The sequence below is a fragment of the Lolium perenne genome, chromosome 5 (assembly GCF_019359855.2).
Source record: "Lolium perenne isolate Kyuss_39 chromosome 5, Kyuss_2.0, whole genome shotgun sequence".
Lineage (NCBI taxonomy): Eukaryota > Viridiplantae > Streptophyta > Magnoliopsida > Poales > Poaceae > Lolium > Lolium perenne.
In genome coordinates, this window is record NC_067248.2 from 250,638,119 (window position 1) to 250,651,550 (window position 13,432).

Here is a 13,432-nt window from a genome sequence, read left to right on the forward strand (position 1 = left end):
TTGCTTCCAAAATGCTGATGTGAACACGGATCCTCGATCCGATACTATCTTCTTAGGCACTCCATGCTTACTCACGATCTCTTTGATGTAAAGATCGATAAGTTTCTCTCCTTTATCTTGCTGATTTACCGCTAAAAAGTGTGCACTTTTCGTCAACCGGTCCACGATTACCCAGATCATGTCCTTCTTTTTATTAGTCATGGGTAGTCCGGTGATGAAATCCATTCCTATCTCCTCCCATTTCCACTCTGGAATAGGTAAAGGTTGTAACTTCCCTGCCGGACTCTGGTGTTCTGCTTTCACTCTTTGGCAGGTATGGCATTCTGCCACATATTGTGCTATCTCCCTCTTCATGTTATTCCACCAGAATAGTTCCTTTAGATCCATGTACATCTTCGTACTCCCCGATGTATGGAGTATGGTGTTTGATGGGCTTCCCGGAGTATTACTTCCTTGATTTCAGCAACATCCGGAACACAAATTCTCTTCTGGAACCATAATGATCCAGATTCTCCACGGTGAAATTCTGATGGTCTTCCTTCATCTATCCTTCTCATCTCCTCCACGATGAATGGATCATCCAGCTGACCCATCATTATCTCATTTTTCAGGTTAACATTCAACTCATCGGCTATTTGCAAAGCCGATAGTCCTTCATGGGCTTCCTTCCCCCAAGGTTGTATTTGGGCTTGACTTATTTCCTTCCTCAACTCCGGTGATATTTCTTGTTCCACTCCTCCGGTACTCTTCCTACTTAGGGCATCTGCTACAACATTAGCCTTCCCTGGAGTGTAATTGATTGTCAGGTCATAATCCTTAATCAATTCTAGCCATCTTTTCTGTCTCATGTTGAGTTCCTTCTGAGTGAAGAAATATTTGAGGCTTTTATGATCTGTATAGAGCTCACACTTAGCTCCGTAGAGAAAATGTCTCCATGTTTTGAGTGCAAATACAACTGCGGCTAATTCCAAGTCATGTGTTGGATAATTCACTTCATGAGGTCTGAGTTGCCTCGATCCATAAGATATCACTTTCCGATCTTGCATGAGTACGCAACCCAATCCATGCTTGGATGCGTCACAGTACACGGTGTAGTCCTTGCCAACTTCTGGAACTGCGAACACCGGTGCCGTGGTGAGTTTCTCTTTTAGAGTTTGAAAGCTCTTTTCACACTCCTCTGACCACACGAATGGTGTGTTCTTCCTTAGCAACTTAGTCATTGGTCCTGCTATCTTAGAGAATCCTTCAATGAATCTCCGATAATATCCTGCCATTCTGAGGAATCCTCGGATCTCTTTGACAGTCTTGGGTGCTTCCCATTCTAGAACTGCTGCTACCTTGCTCGGGTTAACAGCTATTCCATCTTTACTAATGACATGGCCAAGAAATTCCACTTGATCTAGCCAAAATTCACACTTGCTAAACTTGGCATAGAGTTGATGTTCTCTTAGTGTTTGCAACACTATCCTTAGATGTTCAGCATGTTCAGCTTTATCCTTGGAATAGATCAAGATATCATCGATAAATACGATGACGAACTTGTCTAGACATGGCATGAAAATCTTATTCATGAGATTCATGAAAATTGCTGGGGCATTGGTTAATCCAAATGGCACTACAAGATATTCATGATGTCCGTATCTTGAAAAAAAAGCAGTTTTCGGAACGTCTTCTTTCTTGATCTTTATCTGGTGATAACCGGATCTTAGATCAATCTTGGAAAAGACTCCCGCTCCTCTAACTTGATCAAATAGATCCTGTATTCTTGGAAGTGGATACTTGTTCTTGATTGTGACGTTGTTCAGATTCCTGTAGTCTCCGCACATCCTTCTTCCTCCATCCCTTTTATCTACGAAGATCACAGGTGATCCCCATGGTGAAACACTTTCTTGAATGAATCCTTTTTGTTCTAAGTCATCCAGTTGCTCCTTAAGCTCTTTCAACTCCTTGGGCCCCATCTTGTATGGTGCCTTAGCAATCGGAGCTGTTCCTGGGATTAGGTCGATAGTGAATTCTATCTCCCTATCTGGTGGCATACCAGGTAATTCCGCAGGAAACACATCCTGGAATTCATTTACTACAGGTATATCTTCTAATTTCACCTCCTTCATGCTGTTCAGCTGTAGCTCAACTTCAATCTGTGTATGTTTGTCGCCTTGGTAGATCATTCTACTTCCATCAGGACTTTTTAATGACACCGTCTTGTTTACACAGTCGATCAATGCTCCATTAGCTTCTAACCAGTTCATACCAAGAATGACATCAATGTCCTTCATCGGTAAAATGAATAAAGTCCGCGTCAAACGCGCACTTATTGATCATAATGACTTGTTTTTGTTTGGCATGGGTTACTACTATCGTTCCCCCCGCAGAAAGTATGGTTATGGGTGTATCTAACTTAGTGCAACTAATCCCATGTTTGATGATGAATTGTTGAGAAATGAATGATGTAGTTGCACCAGTATCAAAAAGTACTTTGCCAGGATGAGTGAGTATCTGGAGCGTACCTATCACCGCCTGATCGGAGTTGACCACCTCCTCCAGACTAGTGCAGTTCAGCTTGCCAAAGGGCTTCTTATTCTTCCAGCTCCCTCCGGTGTTTCCTCGATTTCCTCCTCCTCCAGATTGACCTCCTCCAGTGTTTCTCTTGGGGCAGTCCTTCAAAGATGTGCCCCTCCTGGCGACAACCAAAGCATATAATCTTTGGCTTCTTACAATCTTTCGCGACATGTCCTTTGAATCCACAGGAATGGCATATAATCTGGTTTGCAGACTGATATCCTTGGTTCCTCCTCTGGTTGTTGTTGTTGTTGTTGTTGTTGTTGTTGTTGTTGTTGTTGTTGTTGTACCGTGGCTTGAAACTCAAGCTGGTATTGGGCTTGTTACTAACAAACCTCTTAGGCTCAAACTTGGCCTTCTTCCTCTTCTCTTCTTGTAGTTGTTTGAAGTCATCTTCAAGAGTGATGGCTGCATCCACGAACTCTTGGAATTCCGTTGCTCTCATCATACGTAGCTGTACCTTGAACTGGGGACTTAACCCCTTCAGAAACCTCTTCTTTTTCTTGTCCTCGGTGTTGACTTCTTCAACAGCGTACCGGGACAGCTTTGAGAACTCCCTGACATAGGTCAGGATTGCCTTGTCCTTCTGCTCGAGATTTTCAAATTCTCGACGTTTGAGCTCCACAATACTTTCAGGGACATTGGATTCCCTGAACTTCCTTGCGAATTCCTCCCAGGTGAATACCTTTCCCGCCGGATAAACGGCTACAATATTATCCCACCATGATGCGGCGGGTCCACATAGCAGATGGGTAGCATAACGAACCTTCTCTTGGTCGTTACATCCAACGGTGTTGAGCTTTCGCTCAGTATCCATCAGCCAATCTTCCGCGTCCATCGGCTCGGGCGCGTATGCAAAAGATATGGGCTTGGTGTTCTGGAAGTCTGCTAAGGTGACTCCCTGATTCTCGGGTCTCTCTACCCGGTTCTGCTGCAACAAATCCTGAAAGAATTTGTTCTGCTGCTCCAGTGTTACACGCTGTCGCTCCTCCACCAGCTGCATGTACTGGATAAAATTTTGCTGCGTCATGGGTGGTGGTGGTGGTGGAAACTGATCTCTGGCTGCACCCTCAGCCTCTTCCTTTTGTTTTGCTTCGCGCTCCATGCGCTGCGCTTCAGTCTCGTCTCCTAGCGTTCCCGACATAACCCCGTAGTTCTGTAACACCAGATGATACTCATAATTACTCCATGCGCAAGTTTTCTGAGCTCAACTTTGTGCACAGAACTAGTCACGCAATGGAAATCAAGAAGCAAATCCAAATCATACAAAACATATACCCTGTATATACATACTTAAGTGGTCTTATTACAATACTCAAGTCGATGTGAGTATGCAAACTCACTTATTAAAGTATATGTACAAATGAAGACAACTATTACAAACTATAATACACGTGGTACTTGTGTATTATAGCCGCGCCTCCCTTGGTGGACTCTAGTCGATCTTCACTCCCGGTACATCCCAGGCTTCCATCCGGTCGAACGTGTCGTCCTCCTGATAGACCCTGGAACATAAGGTCTCCCCGTTGGCTGGTAATCTGAATCCGATGATGATCCTAGGGAGAAATCAGTGTTCACAAACTGATCGTTGAGTGCATCATAGTCCACCCATCGGGTGTATTCTCCTGTAGCCCCACCATAAGGGTTACCAAAACTCATACCCGACTCAACTTGTGTCGGATATACTCCATCCACTCCTTCATTACTAGGATAGCCTGCTCGGGGGTTGTTGCGTCATCATTTATCTCACCATCATAATACACAGAAGTACTATGAGTTCCAGTATCATCTCCCCAACGCCAACCCCTGGAATTCTCGATAGGAGTCTCGGAACGCTGGTTGTTTCCGGATTCCTCTCCGCCTTCGTATCCCCCATAGGAACTACCCAGATAGTTCCCAGGTGTAGCAGGTGTAGGTTCACGTGCAAGTGGATCAATATCGATGTAGTCACCGGCTGAATAAACTGGTGTGTGCACTACATTCTCCATAGGTTCTTTCCCCCTACTCTCCTCCTTGGGTTCAGTGAATTCCTCAAGCATCGTATCAATTGCTCCTATCAGATGATGGTTCAACTGAAAGAGTAATGATATGAGGTTACGGCTATTATCCATATATTTTGCCGCTGCTATGGGTTTGCGTTTAGCATATTTGTAGTGGTTGAGCATGGGATCTTCTTCCTCCTGATTATGAGGAATATGGGAGAACTCGGAATCCATAAGCTCTTTTGTCTTATGTTCCCGTATGTCGGTTATGGCTCTCATAACAGCTATATGGTAGGCTGTATTGGTTGTCCTAGCTTCTCCAGCTGGCATGACTACGCTCATTCCCAAAGATTCGGGAAGTCGCAGTCCTACCCTGCACTTGGCCAACACCGGACCATCATAGAACATGTATTTCTTTACTGGAATCTGGGGATCGCACCCAAATTCCAGTAACATGGCTCGTAGGATATCAGCAAGTCCTCCTTGGTATTCGTTCAGTGTGGAATCCATAACTTTCACGTTTCTTCCCGGTCGTGAACTTGCCATGTTGGCTGTAGAAATAGAAAGATTATAAGATTAGTAATAATGCATCATAATAGAAATAATAAAGAATTATCGCACTAAAAGATATGATTGTTGTATTCTCAAGTGAATATACACCATATTTTTAGATAATTCTTTACTAATCCTATTTGACTCCTAACGTTTGGTCCCATTTACTAGGTTCCAACCTAAGGTCAAAGCTTTTGCTCTGATACCAACTGTGGTGACCCTGCATACCACTGCATGTTGTAGTATGCCAGTCGTTGATATAACATTCACGAAGTACCATTCCGCAAATATTACATCCCTCAGAGTAGTACAACAGAACATAGCAGGGTCCATAACTCATTCATTGATTATTACAACTATCATACACATGTCATCTTGGAGCTCCTCTTGGGTCCGGAGAGGAATACTCCTAGGTTCGAGGCGAACCCAACTTAATTTACAATATAAGAGTCGCATTAAACTAAACATTTATTTCCTCGAGCAGCTAAATACTAAGAGTTCGGGCTGCTCGGTTACTACTACTATCGGATATCTCTAGGCTTGTTCTCCTCCGGAAGCCTCCCCGGATCCGTAGACGATGATGTAGTCTACGCCTTCAACACCTCCTGAGAGGTCTGGTTCCTCGTAGCCGATGATCTCGGCTCCTTCATTGTTGTCGTAGTCCTCCTCCAGACGATTCAGACAATCTAAGCATGGGATTTAAGAGTGGTATGAGTACGAGCGTACTCAACAAGTTCATTATAGATAAGAGGTGTTTCATGCTCTAGCTACGATATTAGACTAGAAAGTCTAATACCAATGCAGGTTTTGGTAAACATTTCTTCAAGAGATTGCTTTTATTTCAAAAAGCTATGTCCGTCAGCCTTCACCGGTTTACTAGAACTTCATGGAGCTCCTTTCCGGCCGCGTTCGTAGTTCCTCATCCCGGAACAGGGAGTGACAGGTCACAGTTCTTTACACTCTGCAGAGGTGTGTTGCTTTACCCATAAGAGATCTTAACCTTGATGCCAACCGGGCAGCTTTCCCGTCCACACTTCCTTCGGTGTGAGGCCCGGTATAAGGTCTAGCCAATCATGTTCCTCCGCTACCTCGCACACCCACCCTTTTGTTGCATACCCCGACCCTGGGTCCTCGTCGGTCCTCTTATACCAATTAAGGATGGACCCCGACCACGACAACAGTTTGGGACTCGTTAACCAAACTCCTTCGCCGGCAGCTGCAACCCATCATAGACCACTTACCGTGGGGAATTAGAATGGGATCCCCACCCCACCGCTTGCCCAACCTGGGTCAAGTGTCTACGGTAAGCGCATCCGTTGATGTACGAGAGGTGGAAACACTTTTGACTACTCCGTCCCACTCCAGATCTTATGGTTAACACGGGTATTACGGCACAAGAATCACTGGCGACATTTGTTGTTTAATCCTAGATGGATATTAACCTTTGCAATGGAACCTCCACCATATCAACACTATCCATGGTTCCATTGCCCACCACATAGTCATATTCATAGTTATGAAAGTAGTGGTTTTGGTTTTTATGCAATAGTGATAACCATAATACTTTGCAAGTAATTTGATAGAAATACTCAAATGACATGAGCAAGTGATGAACTTGCCTGAACACTGCAAAGTTTTGCAGTTGGAAGGTGTGGACTGACCCTTGTCCTCTGTTTCTGAAAAATAGCATCATTGTCCGATAAGGGCAATGGTTAAAGAGGCAATTATGCATGATTCCATTTTTAGGGTTTGTTCCCCCCTTCCGATGTCGTTATTATTTCATGTAAGAGGTTAATACTAAGAATAATTTGGGGATACTTGATTTAAAGTAAAATACAACCTTGAAATGTTGTCAAGGTGTTTTTAAAGTCCAAATGCATTTATGGACTTATTTTCATTATTGAAAATAATATGTGTCTTTTAAATCATTATTTAAATCATCAAATTAAGACTTATTCTTCTTTGTCTTCAAAAATTCTCTTTGATATTTTATTTAGATAGAGAATTTTATGCTGATTAATTTTCATATTTTTACTTATTTTTTTAGAGCTGTATTTTATTTTATAAAATTCTTGGAAATTCTCATTTAAATGGGTATTTTGGAAATGTCCAAAATACCCCTCGGGCCCACCTGTCAGGCGGCCGAGCTGGTTAGGTTGGACCAGCCCACTGGGCTCGGTCCAACCGACCCAGTCGCGTCGTCTTCTCGCTGTGTCCTAACCCTAATCCCCCTTTCGGCTCCCGCGACGCCGAAATCGCCTCCGCCGTCGCCGCTTTAATCTGGCCGTCTCCGGCCATCGCCGGCGACGAGATGGTGCGGATCTGGACCGCCTCTCGACGGCGGACATGGTGGTCCGCGTCGATCTGACGCGTGCGTCCTCGTTCGCTCGCCATCGACTCTCCCGTGCGCCTGGCTTTTGGCGTCCGCCGCCACCGCGCTTTGGAGATGCCGTGGACCTTCCTCCTGGCGCTCCCCTGGGCGCGTGGTGCTGTTGGGGTCTTTGTGGTGGTCGCCGTGGCTTGGCTTGGCCAGGCCTGGTGCCGTTGTGTGCCTGGCGCGTGCGCCGCCGTGGCCGCCGTGGTCGTGTCGACCACCTCCTCCCAGTATGTGCTCCTCCTTCTCCTCTCGCTACTGTTCTACCTCTTCTCCTTCCTCCGGATGCCCTGGCATCCACCCGATTGTGCTGCTGCTTCTACACCTATGTGCTCGCCTTTGTGCTTGCCGTGAATGCGTGTATCTTTCTTTGTGCTCTCTCGTTGCCATGGATCCTAGGCGATGTGATGTCTGCGCCATGCGCATCTTCTTGTTGTGCATATGCTGCTTCTGTGTGTGCTGCTCTTCCCTATATCTTGCTGTTGTAACTCTTGAGCTCTTGCTCAAGAGAAAATTGTGATGCTTATGCTCTATTAAATTGTTCCTGCTCTTGCTATATGGATCCCGCCTCTCTGTGTGTGCATTTCCTTGCCCCTGGCTTGATCATGATGCATGATCCTTGCATTATGCAAGTGCCGTTGCCTGGGTGTGATGTGTATAGGGCTGTGAATCTTGGAAATGCTCAATTGAGCATGGCTGTTGACTAAATAACACCATCCCTTAATGGTGTGCTTCTGGATACAATTGTATTTAAGTTATTTACTTATCTGTGATGCAATTATTTATGAGATGTGGCTATATAGTTGATCTGGTTAAATGTGTGGTTGCTAGGCTTGGCTCTAGCATGTCTTAGCATGCTCTAGCAAGCTTCTGATGATCATATGATCATCAGTTGCTTGTAAAAGCTGCTGTGTTATGACTGTGCCTCTCTTCTGCTCATCTTTGTGTCTGTGTGACACCAAAATCTGTACTGATGCAGGCTTTTGCTGGCTCAAGCGATTCTTGATGCTTGCAATGATCCATTGGATCATTGCAAGACTCGGTGCTTTGATTCCTTATATGATTCACTTATCAGTATAACCTGGATATACTAAAATGGATAAGTGATGTGAATCGCTTGCGGTAATGATCATTTCATTGAGTTTGAGGGGCTAGATGGATGCCACCACTTGGTTGGGTACCCTAGCCCTCCTTTTGAACCCATCAGGGTGATGATAACTGTGCATGGCTTATTAGTTTGGGCGGGTTCAGTGGTTGAGGTGACCTTGACAGCAATTCATTGCTGTTTAGGTAGCTCCCACCCTTGTTGGCTTGCTATGGCTTAGTGAATGCATCACTGGGTAATTCCTTGTTGGATTTCCAGTGATCTTTGATGTTGACAAACAAGAATAGACACATATTGTCTATCTATCTGATGGTGTGCTAGGTTTTAGGTGCTAGGTGACTTTGGTTGAATAGATAGGATCATTTCCTTGCTGGATTGCCTTGGTTATGCCACTGTTTTGGTCTAGCCAGTGTTCCCTTGGTGATTTCCTATTGGCTTCACCCATTTTTGCTTGCACCAACTGACTTGGTAGCCAGATGATGATGCAATCTGGGTATTCTACCCGTTTTGGCTTCTGTGACATATGCAAATGCTTATTTATGAGCAAACCAGGGTTTTGCTCAGGTTGATCTGTTTATACCTCACTCCAGCTCCTAGAAAATGGTGGTTGGTGTAGAGGATTTGGCTTCAGGATTGTGATGTGAGCTTGCCCTGCTCCTCCTGGTTAGCCTGTGCTTGATTTCCTGCTTGTGCCTTGTTCTACAACAGTTCTAGTGGAACTGTTATGGATAGATTGGTTGTTTGGGAAGCTTGGTGTTCTTCCTGTTCTATCTGTTCTTGATGATCTTACCCTGGGAAGTTCTGTCGACAGAATGGCTAGGGTTTGGCTGTGAAAAGTTTATATGTGGTGCTCCCCTGCATCCCTGGTCGACAGCTCTTGCTTGTCACTTTGGTGACTCACTGTGTGTGTGTGCTGCATGCACACAGCCCTGTGAGCAGGCTGTGTGTGTGTGTAGGCATGTGCTGTGCACCTGGACCTGGAACTTGGCTGTGGCATGGATCAGCTCGGCCACTTTGATCTTATCGGCTCATTTCATAATTTTCCTTTGATTTCTGACCTGCCAAGTGGCTATGCCACTTGGCATAACTTGTGTTTGTTATGTTTATGTGCAGGTTCAAAATGATGATCAAATAGGCAAGATGATCTTCAAGCCCAAGATTAGATGATATTCACATTGTAGTATTTAGGATGGATTCATACTTGTATTTTTCTTTTTATTTTCTTTTATTTTACAATTTCCCAATTCTTGTAATGTGTTGTAATATTCATTTATTTTCATTATGAATATTGTAATGACAATGTAATTTGTGTGATGATCAATAAAGCTCAAAGTTTTCTCTAATGAGCTTTACTTTACTTTAATTGATCATATTGTTTATTATTTATAATTTACTTGCTAAATTTCCTCACAATTGAATTTATGAGATAATTATTTGATGTTTGAATTTGAAATTCAAATTCAACTTAAGTTTGAATTCAATCATGCAACTTAAGTTATGATGCAAACTCTCCCCTCTCTTCTCAAAACCCTAGTTTAGTTAGATAAGAAGCAAGTTTGTCGCACTCTCGAAACCCTAACCCTGTAAGGTGTCGAGAGAGAAACTTGTCCCTCTTCGATGCAGTTTTTGTTTAAAAGCGCAAAATTTCCCCTGAATTTACTATGCAATGCACATCTCTTTCTAAAATCTACCCCTCGATCGTCTCTAAACCTGGGACATTACAGCCTTTCCCCCTTAAAGAAAACTTCGTCCCGAAGTTGTGGTTGTAATACCTGAACAGTTCGGGGTATGTTTTCCTCAGGTCTTCTTCCTTTTCCCAGGTGGCTTCCCTCTCGGGATGATGCTTCCATTGTATCTTGCAGTACTTGATAGCTTTATTTCTGAGTTGTTTCCAGCTCTCCTCGAGAATCTTAGCTGGCTTCTCGATGTAAGTCAAATCTGGTTGTAACTCGAGCTCAGCATGTGATATTGGCTCATCTGGGGTCTTTAAGCATTTCCTGAGTTGCGACACATGGAATACATTGTGAACTTGTGCTAGCCTTCCCGGTAGATCCAATTCAAAGGCTAAACCTCGGTTCTGACTCAGTATCTTGAAAGGTCCGATGTATCTAGGACTGAGTTTTCCTTTTACTCCAAACCTCTGGAGTCCTTTCATCGGGCTTACCTTAAGATAAACCATGTCTCCAACTTGTGGTTCCCATGTTCTCCTCTTTTGATCAGCATAACTCTTTTGCCGACTTTGGGCTATCTTGAGCCTGTCTCTGATAATGTCAATGATTTGTTGTTTTTCCTTGACATAATCAGGGTTGAACTCTTTGCTTGCTCCGGCTTCATACCAACAAATCGGTGATCTACACTTCCTTCCCTACAGAGCTTCAAATGGTGCCATCTTGATGCTGCTTTGGTAACTATTGTTATATGAAAACTCTGCTAGTGGTAAGTGCTCCTCCCATGATCCTCCGAAATCTAGGGCACAAGCCCTTAGCATATCCTCTAGGATTTGATTTGTTCTCTCTGTTTGTCCACCAATCTGGGGATGATAAGCGGTACTATAGTCCAATTTGGATCCTAAAGCTTCATGAAGTTGCTTCCAAAATGCTGATGTGAACACGGATCCTCGATCCGATACTATCTTCTTAGGCACTCCATGCTTACTCACGATCTCTTTGATGTAAAGATCGATAAGTTTCTCTCATTTATCTTGCTGATTTACCGCTAAAAAGTGTGCACTTTTCGTCAACCGGTCCACGATTACCCAGATCATGTCCTTCTTTTTATTAGTCATGGGTAGTCCGGTGATGAAATCCATTCCTATCTCCTCCCATTTCCACTCTGGAATAGGTAAAGGTTGTAACTTCCCTGCCGGACTCTGGTGTTCTGCTTTCACTCTTTGGCAGGTATGGCATTCTGCCACATATTGTGCTATCTCCCTCTTCATGTTATTCCACCAGAATAGTTCCTTTAGATCCATGTACATCTTCGTACTCCCCGGATGTATGGAGTATGGTGTTTGATGGGCTTCCCGGAGTATTACTTCCTTGATTTCAGCAACATCCGGAACACAAATTCTCTTCTGGAACCATAATGATCCAGATTCTCCACGGTGAAATTCTGATGGTCTTCCTTCATCTATCCTTCTCATCTCCTCCACGATGAATGGATCATCCAGCTGACCCATCATTATCTCATTTTTCAGGTTAACATTCAACTCATCGGCTATTTGCAAAGCTGATAGTCCTTCATGGGCTTCCTTCTCCCAAAGTTGTATTTGGGCTTGACTTATTTCCTTCCTCAACTCCGGTGATATTTCTTGTTCCACTCCTCCGGTACTCTTCCTACTTAGGGCATCTGCTACAACATTAGCCTTCCCTGGAGTGTAATTGATTGTCAGGTTATAATCCTTAATCAATTCTAGCCATCTTTTCTGTCTCATGTTGAGTTCCTTCTGAGTGAAGAAATATTTGAGGCTTTTATGATCTGTATAGAGCTCACACTTAGCTCCGTAGAGAAAATGTCTCCATGTTTTGAGTGCAAATACAACTGCGGCTAATTCCAAGTCATGTGTTGGATAATTCACTTCATGAGGTCTGAGTTGCCTCGATCCATAAGATATCACTTTCCGATCTTGCATGAGTACGCAACCCAATCCATGCTTGGATGCGTCACAGTACACGGTGTAGTCCTTGCCAACTTCTGGAACTGCGAACACCGGTGCCGTGGTGAGTTTCTCTTTTAGAGTTTGAAAGCTCTTTTCACACTCCTCTGACCACACGAATGGTGTGTTCTTCCTTAGCAACTTAGTCATTGGTCCTGCTATCTTAGAGAATCCTTCAATGAATCTCCGATAATATTCTGCCATTCCGAGGAATCCTCGGATCTCTTTGACAGTCTTGGGTGCTTCCCATTCTAGAACTGCTGCTACCTTGCTCGGGTTAACAGCTATTCCATCTTTACTAATGACATGGCCAAGAAATTCCACTTGATCTAGCCAAAATTCACACTTGCTAAACTTGGCATAGAGTTGATGTTCTCTTAGTGTTTGCAACACTATCCTTAGATGTTTAGCATGTTCAGCTTTATCCTTGGAATAGATCAAGATATCATCGATAAATACGATGACGAACTTGTCTAGACATGGCATGAAAATCTTATTCATGAGATTCATGAAAATTGCTGGGGCATTGGTTAATCCAAATGGCACTACAAGATATTCATGATGTCCGTATCTTGAAACAAAAGCAGTTTTCGGAACGTCTTCTTTCTTGATCTTTATCTGGTGATAACCGGATCTTAGATCAATCTTGGAAAAGACTCCCGCTCCTCTAACTTCATCAAATAGATCCTGTATTCTTGGAAGTGGATACTTGTTCTTGATTGTGATGTTGTTCAGATTCCTGTAGTCTCCGCACATCCTTCTTCCTCCATCCCTTTTATCTACGAAGATCACAGGTGATCCCCATGGTGAAACACTTTCTTGAATGAATCCTTTTTGTTCTAAGTCATCCAGTTGCTCCTTAAGCTCTTTCAACTCCTTGGGCCCCATCTTGTATGGTACCTTAGCAATCGGAGCTGTTCCTGGGATTAGGTCGATAGTGAATTCTATCTCCCTATCTGGTGGCATACCAGGTAATTCCGCAGGAAACACATCCTGGAATTCATTTACTACAGGTATATCTTCTAATTTCACCTCCTTCATGCTGTTCAAATTGTAGCTCAACTTCAATCTGTGTATGTTTGTCGCCTTGGTAGATCATTCTACTTCCATCAGGACTTTTTAATGACACCGTCTTGTTTACACAGTCGATCAATGCTCCATTAGCTTCTAACCAGTTCATACCAAGAATGACATCAATGTCCTTC